Source organism: Oncorhynchus keta, chromosome 10 (assembly GCF_023373465.1).
Source record: "Oncorhynchus keta strain PuntledgeMale-10-30-2019 chromosome 10, Oket_V2, whole genome shotgun sequence".
In the NCBI taxonomy this organism is placed as follows: Eukaryota; Metazoa; Chordata; class Actinopteri; order Salmoniformes; family Salmonidae; genus Oncorhynchus; species Oncorhynchus keta.
Window position 1 is genome coordinate 5,136,315 of NC_068430.1, and position 9,789 is coordinate 5,146,103.

The following is a 9,789-nucleotide window of genomic DNA, read 5'->3' on the forward strand; positions in this document are numbered from 1 at the left end:
AGTTCAGATGGAAACATCTAGAATAGAAAAGAGACACACTGCTCTTTACCGCGCTGTCTGTGTCAGCAGCTATACATTTGTTTTATTTATTTAAATTGTATTTCACCTTTATTTAACCAGGTAGGCAAGTTGAGAACAAGTTCTCATTTACAATTGCGACCTGGCCAAGATCAAGCAAAGCAATTCGACAGATACAACGACACAGGGTTACACATGGAGTAAAACAAACATACAGTCAATAATACAGTATAAACAAGTCTATATACAATGTGAGCAAATGAGGTGAGATAAGGGAGGTAAAGGCAAAAAAAGGCCATGGTGGCAAAGTAAATACAATATAGCAAGTAAAACACTGGAATGGTAGTTTTGCAATGGAAGAATGTGCAAAGTAGAAATACAAATAATGGGGTGCAAAGGAGCAAAATAAATCAATTAAATACAGTTGGGAAAGAGGTAGTTGTTTGGGCTAAATTATAGGTGGGCTATGTACAGGTGCAGTAATCTGTAAGATGCTCTGACAGTTAAGACTACGTTCTTTACTTTTATTACAGGGTCCCCAACTACATTATCAGCCACTTGTAGATGTTTTTATTGAGCAGATGGTCAGGGTGCCTGAACATAATTACCCTGCAAATTGACTTCAAGGAAGCCCAAACAGATAGTAACTGACAAAAACAAAATTATTTCAAACCTTAATAAATACATTGGGAAACGATCACATATAATGTATCTATTTTACAGTGCATTCAGAAAGTATTCAGACCCCTTGACCTTTACCACATTTTTGTTACATTACAGCCTTATTCTAATTTTTTTATTTTTTTTATCAACACACAATACCCCATAATGACAAAGCGAAAACGCGAGAAGCAAGATTTCCTCTGTGGAGATGGGAGAATCTTCCAGAAGGACAAGCATCTCTGCAGCACTCCACTAATCAGGCCTTTATAGTAGAGTGGCCAGACGGAAGCCACTCCTCAGTAAAAAGCACATGACAGCCCGCTTGGAGTTTGCCAAAAGGCACATAATAAATGACTCTCAGACCATGAGAAACAAGATTCTCTGGTCTGATGAAACCAAGATTGGCCTGAATGCCAAGTGTCATATCTGGAGGAAACCTGGCACCATCCCCACGGTGAAGCATGGTGGTGGCAGCATCATGCTGTGGGGATGTTTTTCAGCGGCAGGGACTGGGAAACTAGTCAGGACCGAGGGAAAGATGAACAGAGAAAAGTACAGAGAGGTCATTGATGAAAACCGGCTCCAGAGCACTCAGGACCTCAGACTGGGGCAAAGGTTTACCTTCCAACAGGACCATGACCCTAAGCACACAGACAATGCAGGAGTGTCCTTGAGTGTCCTTGAGTGGTCCAGCCAGAGCCCGGACTTGAACCTGATTGAACATCTATGGAAAGACCTGACAATAGCTGTGCAGCAACGCTCCCTTCCAAGCGGATAGAACTTGAGAGGATCTGCAGAGAAGAATGGGAGAAACTCCCCAAATACAGGTGTGTCGAAAGTATCGCCGCCAAAGGTGCTTCAACAAAGTACTGAGTAAAGGGTCTGAATACTTATGTAAATGTCCATTTATTTTGTGCACAAATGTCTAAAAAAACGTTGTTTTGCTTTGTCATTATGTGGTATTGTGATGCCATTATGGGGTATTGTGATGTCATTATGCGGTATTGTGATGTCATGATGGGGTATTGTGTGTAGATTGATGAGGGGGGGGAAAAACAATTGAATCCCTTTTAGAAAAAGGCTGTAACGTAATAAAATGTGGAAAAATTCAAGGGGTCTGAATACTTTCTGAATTTACTTTATGCATGGAAATACTTGAATAGATTTTCAAAAATTAAAATCACTTGGAGCTGATTTCCTGGTGTTTTTAGCCTTTTATGCCCAAACAAGGAAAATGATAAACAAAAACAACAACAAAACTGGTTAATTACTTGGCAAATTAGTTTGATTTAGAGAAGGTTTACTATAGAATAGAAAGTAATACATGGTGTCCTATGGCCAATTGTAGCTACAGAATGTTGGTTTGATCACAAGCAACCGCTTTCCGGTATCTTCATAGTGGCGGCAGGGTAGCCTAGTGGTTAGAGTGTAGTGGCGGCAGGGTAGCCTAGTGGTTAGAGTGTAGGGGCGGCAGGGTATCCTAGTGGTTAGAGTGTAGTGGCGGCAGGGTAGCCTAGTGGTTAGAGTGTAGAGGCGGCAGGGTATCCTAGTGGTTAGAGTGTAGGGCGGCAGGGTAGCCTAGTGGTTAGAGTGTAGAGGCGGCAGGGTATCCTAGTGGTTAGAGTGTAGTGGCGGCAGGGTAGCCTAGTGGTTAGAGTGTATTGGCGGCAGGGTAGCCTAGTGGTTAGAGTGTAGTGGTGGCAGGGTAGCGTAGTGGTTAGAGTGTAGAGGCAGGTAGCCTAGTGGTTAGAGTGTAGAGGCAGGTAGCCTAGTGGTTAGAGTGTAGAGGCAGGTAGCCTAGTGGTTAGAGTGTAGTGGCGGCAGGGTAGCCTAGTGGTTAGAGTGTAGAGGCAGGTAGCCTAGTGGTTAGAGTGTAGTGGCGGCAGGGTAGCCTAGTGGTTAGAGTGTAGAGGCGGCAGGTAGCCTAGTGGTTAGAGTGTAGTGGCGGCAGGGTAGCCTAGTGGTTAGAGTGTAGAGGCAGGTAGCCTAGTGGTTAGAGTGTAGTGGCGGCAGGGTAGCCTAGTGGTTAGAGTGTAGAGGCAGGTAGCCTAGTGGTTAGAGTGTAGAGGCGGCAGGGTAGCCTAGTGGTTAGAGTGTAGTGGCGGCAGGGTAGCCTAGTGGTTAGAGTGTAGTGGTGGCAGGGTAGCCTAGTGGTTAGAGTGTAGTGGCGGCAGGGTAGCCTAGTGGTTAGAGTGTAGTGGTGGCAGGGTAGCCTAGTGGTTAGAGTGTAGTGGCGGCAGGGTAGCCTAGTGGTTAGAGTGTAGTGGCGGCAGGGTAGCCTAGTGGTTAGAGTGTAGAGGTGGCAGGGTAGCCTAGTGGTTAGAGTGTAGTGGTGGCAGGGTAGCCTAGTGGTTAGAGTGTAGTGGCGGCAGGGTAGCCTAGTGGTTAGAGTGTAGTGGTGGCAGGGTAGCCTAGTGGTTAGAGTGGAGGGCGGCAGGGTAGCCTAGTGGTTAGAGTGTAGTGGTGGCAGGGTAGCCTCGTGGTTAGAGTGGAGGGGCGGCAGGGTAGCCTAGTGGTTAGAGTGTAGTGGCGGCAGGGTAGCCTAGTGGTTAGAGTGTAGTGGCGGCAGGGTAGCCTAGTGGTTAGAGTGTAGTGGCGGCAGGGTAGCCTAGTGGTTATTTACATTTACATTTAAGTCATTTAGCAGACGCTCTTATCCAGAGCGACTTACAAATTGGTGCATACACCTTATGACAACCAGTGGAACAGCCACTTGCATCTAAATCTTGTTGGGGGAGAAGGGGGTGAGAAGGATTACTTACCCTTACTTACCCTATCCTAGGTATTCCTTGAAGAGGTGGGGTTTCAGGTGTCTCCGGAAGGTGGTGATTGACTCCGCTGTCCTGGCGTCGTGAGGGAGTTTGTTCCACCATTGGGGGCCAGAGCAGCGAACAGTTTTGACTGGGCTGAGCGGGAACTGTACTTCCTCAGTGGTAGGGAGGCGAGCAGGCCAGAGGTGGATGAACGCAGTGCCCTTGTTTGGGTGTAGGGCCTGATCAGAGCCTGGAGGTACTGAGGTGCCGTTCCCCTCACAGCTCCGTAGGCGAGCACCATGGTCTTGTAGCGGATGCGAGCTTCAACTGGAAGCCAGTGGAGAGAGCGGAGGAGCGGGGTGACGTGAGAGAACTTGGGAAGGTTGAACACCAGACGGGCTGCGGCGTTCTGGATGAGTTGTAGGGTTTAATGGCACAGGCAGGGAGCCCAGCCAACAGCGAGTTGCAGTAATCAAGACGGGAGATGACGAGTGCCTGGATTAGGACCTGCGCCGCTTCCTGTGTGAGGCAGGGTCGTACTCTGCGGATGTTGTAGAGCATGAACCTACAGGAACGGGACACCGCCTTGATGTTAGTTGAGAACGTCAGGGTGTTGTCCAGGATCACCCCAAGGTTCTTAGCGCTCTGGGAGGAGGACACAATGGAGTTGTCAACCGTGATGGCGAGATCATGGAACGGGCAGTCCTTCCCCGGGAGGAAGAGGAGCTCCGTCTTGCTGAGGTTCAGCTTGAGGTGGTGATCCGTCATCCACACTGATATGTCTGCCAGACATGCAGAGATGCGATTCGCCACCTGGTCATCAGAAGGGGGAAAGGAGAAGATTAATTGTGTGTCGTCTGCATAGCAATGATAGGAGAGACCATGTGAGGTTATGACAGAGCCAAGTGACTTGGTGTATAGCGAGAATAAGAGAGGGCCTAGAACAGAGCCCTGGGGACACCAGTGGTGAGAGCGCGTGGTGAGGAGACAGATTCTCGCCACGCCACCTGGTAGGAGCGACCTGTCAGGTAGGACGCAATCCAAGCGTGGGCCGCGCCGGAGATGCCCAACTCGGAGAGGGTGGAGAGGAGGATCTGATGGTTCACAGTATCGAAGGCAGCCGATAGGTCTAGAAGGATGAGAGCAGAGGAGAGAGTTAGCTTTAGCAGTGCGGAGCGCCTCCGTGATACAGAGAAGAGCAGTCTCAGTTGAATGACTAGTCTTGAAACCTGACTGATTTGGATCAAGAAGGTCATTCTGAGAGAGATAGCGGTAGAGCTGGCCAAGGACGGCACGCTCAAGAGTTTTGGAGAGAAAAGAGAGAAGGGATACTGGTCTGTAGTTGTTGACATCGGAGGGATCGAGTGTAGGTTTTTTCAGAAGGGGTGCAACTCTCGCTCTCTTGAAGACGGGAGGGACGTAGCCAGCGGTCAGGGATGAGTTGATGAGCGAGGTGAGGTAAGGGAGAAGGTCTCCGGAAATGGTCTGGAGAAGAGAGGAGGGGATAGGGTCAAGCGGGCAGGTTGTTGGGCGGCCGGCCGTCACAAGACGCGAGATTTCATCTGGAGAGAGGGGAGAAAGAGGTCAGAGCATAGGGTAGGGCAGTGTGAGCAGAACCAGCGGTGTCGTTTGACTTAGCAAACGAGGATCGGATGTCATCGACCTTCTTTTCAAAATGGTTGACGAAGTCATCTGCAGAGAGGGAGGAGGGAGGGGGAGGATTCAGGAGGGAGGAGAAGGTGGCAAAGAGCTTCCTAGGGTTAGAGGCAGATGCTTGGAATTTAGAATGGTAGAAAGTGGCTTTAGCAGCAGAGACAGAGGAGGAAAATGTAGAGAGGAGGGAGTGAAAGGATGCCAGGTCCGCAGGGAGGCGAGTTTTCCTCCATTTCCGCTCGGCTGCCCGGAGCCCTGTTCTGTGAGCTCGCAATGAGTCGTCGAGCCACGGAGGCGGGAGGGGGAGGACCGAGCCGGCCTGGAGGATAGGGGACATAGGGAGTCAAAGGATGCAGTAAGGGAGGAGAGGAGGGTTGAGGAGGCAGAATCAGGAGATAGGTTGGAGAAAGTTTGAGCAGAGGGAAGAGAAGATAGGATGGAAGAGGAGAGAGTAGCGGGGAGAGAGAGCGAAGGTTGGGACGGCGCGATACCATCCGAGTAGGGGCAGTGTGGGAAGTGTTGGATGAGAGCGAGAGGGAAAAGGATACAAGGTAGTGGTCGGAGACTTGGAGGGGAGTTGCGATGAGGTTAGTGGAAGAACAGCATCTAGTAAAGATGAGGTCAAGCGTATTGCCTGCCTTGTGAGTAGGGGGAAGGTGAGAGGGTGAGGTCAAAAGAGGAGAGGAGTGGAAAGAAGGAGGCAGAGAGGAATGAGTCAAAGGTAGACGTGGGGAGGTTAAAGTCGCCCAGAACTGTGAGAGGTGAGCCGTCCTCAGGAAAGGAGCTTATCAAGGCATCAAGCTCATTGATGAACTCTCGAGGAACCTGGAGGGCGATAAATGATAAGGATGTTAAGCTTGAAAGGGCTGGTAACTGTGACAGCATGGAATTCAAAGGAGGCAATAGACAGATGGGTAAGGGAGAAAGAGAGAAAGACCACTTGGGAGAGATGAGGATCCCGGTGCCACCACCCCGCTGACCAGAAGCTCTCGGGGTGTGCGAGAACACGTGGGCGGACGAGGAGAGAGCAGTAGGAGTAGCAGTGTTATCTGTGGTGATCCATGTTTCCGTCAGTGCCAAGAAGTCAAGGGACTGGAGGAGGCATAGGCTGAGATGAACTCTGCCTTGTTGGCCGCAGATTGGCAGTTCCAGAGGCTACCAGAGACCTGGAACTCCACGTGGGTCGTACGCGCTGGGACCACCAGGTTAGGGTGGTCGCGGCCACGCGGTGTGGAGCGTTTGTATGGTCTGTGCAGAGAGGAGAGAACAGGGATAGACAGACACATAGTTGACAGGCTACAGAAAAGGCTACGCTAATGCAAGGAAATTGGAATGACAAGCGGACTACACGTCTCGGATGTTCAGAAAGTTAAGCTTTCTGAACATCCGCCACTACACATTAGAGTGTAGTGGCGGCAGGGTAGCCTAGTGGTTAGAGTGTAGGGGCGGCAGGGTAGCCTAGTGGTTAGAGTGTAGAGGTGGCAGGGTAGCCTAGTGGTTAGAGTGTAGTGGCGGCAGGGTAGCCTAGTGGTTAGAGTGTAGTGGCGGCAGGGTAGCCTAGTGGTTAGAGTGGAGGGGTGGCAGGGTAGCCTAGTGGTTAGAGTGTAGAGGCGGCAGGTAGCCTAGTGGTTAGAGTGGAGAGGAGGCAGGGTAGCCTAGTGGTTAGAGTGTAGAGGCGGCAGGGTAGCCTAGTGGTTAGAGTGTAGAGGTGGCAGGGTAGCCTAGTGGTTAGAGTGTAGAGGCGGCAGGGTAGCCTAGTGGTTAGAGTGTAGAGGCGGCAGGGTAGCCTAGTGGTGAGAGTGGAGGGCAGGCAGGGTAGCCTAGTGTTTAGAGTGTAGTGGCGGCAGGGTCGCCTAGTGGTTAGAGTGTAGTGGCGGCAGGGTAGCCTAGTGGTTAGAGTGTAGTGGCGGCAGGGTAGCCTAGTGGTTAGAGTGGAGGGCGGCAGAGTAGCCTAGTGGTTAGAGTGTAGTGGCGGCAGGGTAGCCTAGTGGTTAGAGTGTAGTGGCGGCAGGGTAGCCTAGTGGTTAGAGTGTAGTGGCGGCAGGGTAGCCTAGTGGTTAGAGTGTAGTGGTGGCAGGGTAGCCTAGTGGTTAGAGTGTAGTGGCGGCAGGGTAGCCTAGTGGTTAGAGTGTAGTGGCGGCAGGGTAGCCTAGTGGTTAGAGTGGAGGGCGGCAGGGTAGCCTAGTGGTTAGAGTGTAGAGGCGGCAGGGTAGCCTAGTGGTTAGAGTGTAGTTGCGGCAGGGTAGCCTAGTGGTTAGAGTGTAGTGGCGGCAGGGTAGCCTAGTGGTTAGAGTGTAGTGGCGGCAGGGTCGCCTAGTGGTTAGAGTGTAGTGGCGGCAGGGTAGCCTAGTGGTTAGAGTGTAGTAGGCGGCAGGGTAGCCTAGTGGTTAGAGTGGAGGGCGGCAGAGTAGCCTGGGTTAGAGTGTAGTGGCGGCAGGGTAGCCTAGTGGTTAGAGTGTAGTGGCGGCAGGGTAGCCTAGTGGTTAGAGTGTAGTGGCGGCAGGGTAGCCTAGTGGTTAGAGTGTAGTGGCGGCAGGGTAGCCTAGTGGTTAGAGTCTAGTTGCGGCAGGGTAGCCTAGTGGTTAGAGTGTAGTGGCGGCAGGGTAGCCTAGTGGTTAGAGTGTAGTGGCGGCAGGGTAGCCTAGTGGTTAGAGTGTAGTGGTGGCAGGGTAGCCTAGTGGTTAGAGTGTAGTGGCGGCAGGGTAGCCTAGTGGTTAGAGTGTAGTGGCGGCAGGGTAGCCTAGTGGTTAGAGTGTAGTGGCGGCAGGGTAGCCTAGTGGTTAGAGTGTAGAGGCGGCAGGGTAGCCTAGTGGTTAGAGTGGAGAGGCAGCAGGGTAGCCTAGTGGTTAGAGTGGAGAGGCGGCAGGGTAGCCTAGTGGTTAGAGTGTTGGACTAGTAACCAGAAAAAAAGAAAAAAAAAATAGTAGGTCTACTATCTAATACCTTGCATAGGGCTCCTGAGTGGTGCAGCGGTCTAAGGCACAGCATCTCAGTGCAAGAGGCGTCACTACAGTCCCTGGTTTGAATCCAGGCTGTACCACATCCGGACGTGATTGGGAGTCCCATAGGGCGGCGCACAATTGGCCCAGCGTCGTCTGGGTTTGGACGGGGTAGGCCGTCCTTGTAAATAAGAATTTGTTTTTAACTGACTAGTTAAAAAAAAAAAACATCAAGTTACTTTTAGATATGACATCATTCTATGATAATTACTTATAGTTCACCGTTTTCTCATCTCATCGTCACCGCTAATAAATAATAAATAATGACCAGTTGAAACATCAATGGGTCAATAAAACAAGATCTTTAATGTTGAGCTGTATTTATTATTATTATTTATTTAAATGTATTATTAATAATAAATGAATTCCACATCACAGGAGAAAAAAAAACATGTGTTGTATTGTACATCTACAATCCACATCACTGTTGATTCATGCTAACACAATATATACAATAAATTACTTTGGAGTAATTTGCCCGTAGAAGTAGCCGACTGTCCAGATTTGTCTTTGATGGAAAAACACACAAAATAATGAAGCTAAATGAAAGAACTTTAAAAAAAATATTGTATGTTTGTCAATTTTTTTTTTTTTAAGGTTTAAAAAAAAAAAAAACACTTACATCAGAAAGTACAAGGCAGACAAGTAATAATCCCTCTATACATGGACCCTTTAAAGCCTTATGAATCCACAGCCTCGTCATAACTATTTACAGAGAGAGAGAGAAGAGCCTGACGAGGTGGTCTGGGGAACAACTGTAATGATTTCAAAACTGTTTTGTAAACCGCCATTTGTAACCGCCATTTGTAGAAATCAAATAAATTGAGAGGCTTTGCATAGGTCATAGGTCATAGGTCATTCGCATAACATGTTCCTTCATATATTTTTGGCTCTGAAAGCATGCTATTCATGAGTATGCAAAATAATAATGTTTTTATTTTAACTGTAAAAGTTACATGGGAAACATGAGGGGGAATTCCTGCTATTTCAGCAACATTGCTCATAGAGATATAGCTGCAAATTAAAAATGAACTAATGGCTTCTATCATCTGTGGAGGACACACTATCTAATCAAATACATTACGTACACTTAACACTAGTGACTATATTAACACTCTTACATCCTCTTACACTCAGAAATCAGGATTAGTGTCAGTAGATTAGGAGCGGCAGCAGGCCTGGAGGTGAAATGATGAAGGGGAGGGAGGGAGGGAGGGAGGGAGGGAGAGAGAGAGGGAGGGGGGAGGGAGGGAGGGAGGGAGAGGAGAGAGAGGAGGGAGGGAGGGAGGGAGGGAGGGAGGGAGGGAGGGAGGGAGGGAGGGAGGGAGGGAGAGAGAGAGAGAGAGAGAGAGGGAGGGAGGGAGGGAGGGAGGGAGGGAGGGAGGGAGGGGGAGGGAGAGCACCTCTTTGCTGACCATGTGATTGGATGATTAACCCCTCTGCTTGTATGAGCCTGGAAGGGAGCCAGCTGTCTGAGTCCCCCTCTCTCTGTCTGAGTCCCCCTCTCTCTGTCTGAGTCCCCCTCTCTCTGTCTGAGTCCCCCTCTCTCTGTCTGAGTCCCCCTCTCTCTGTCTGAGTCCCCCTCTCTCTGTCTGAGTCCCCCTCTCTCTGTCTGAGTCCCCCTCTCTCTCACAACCAGTGAATAACCAGTTTATGTACTTTCAACGTTGCCTCCCTCCCATCATCACAAAGAGTACAATCAC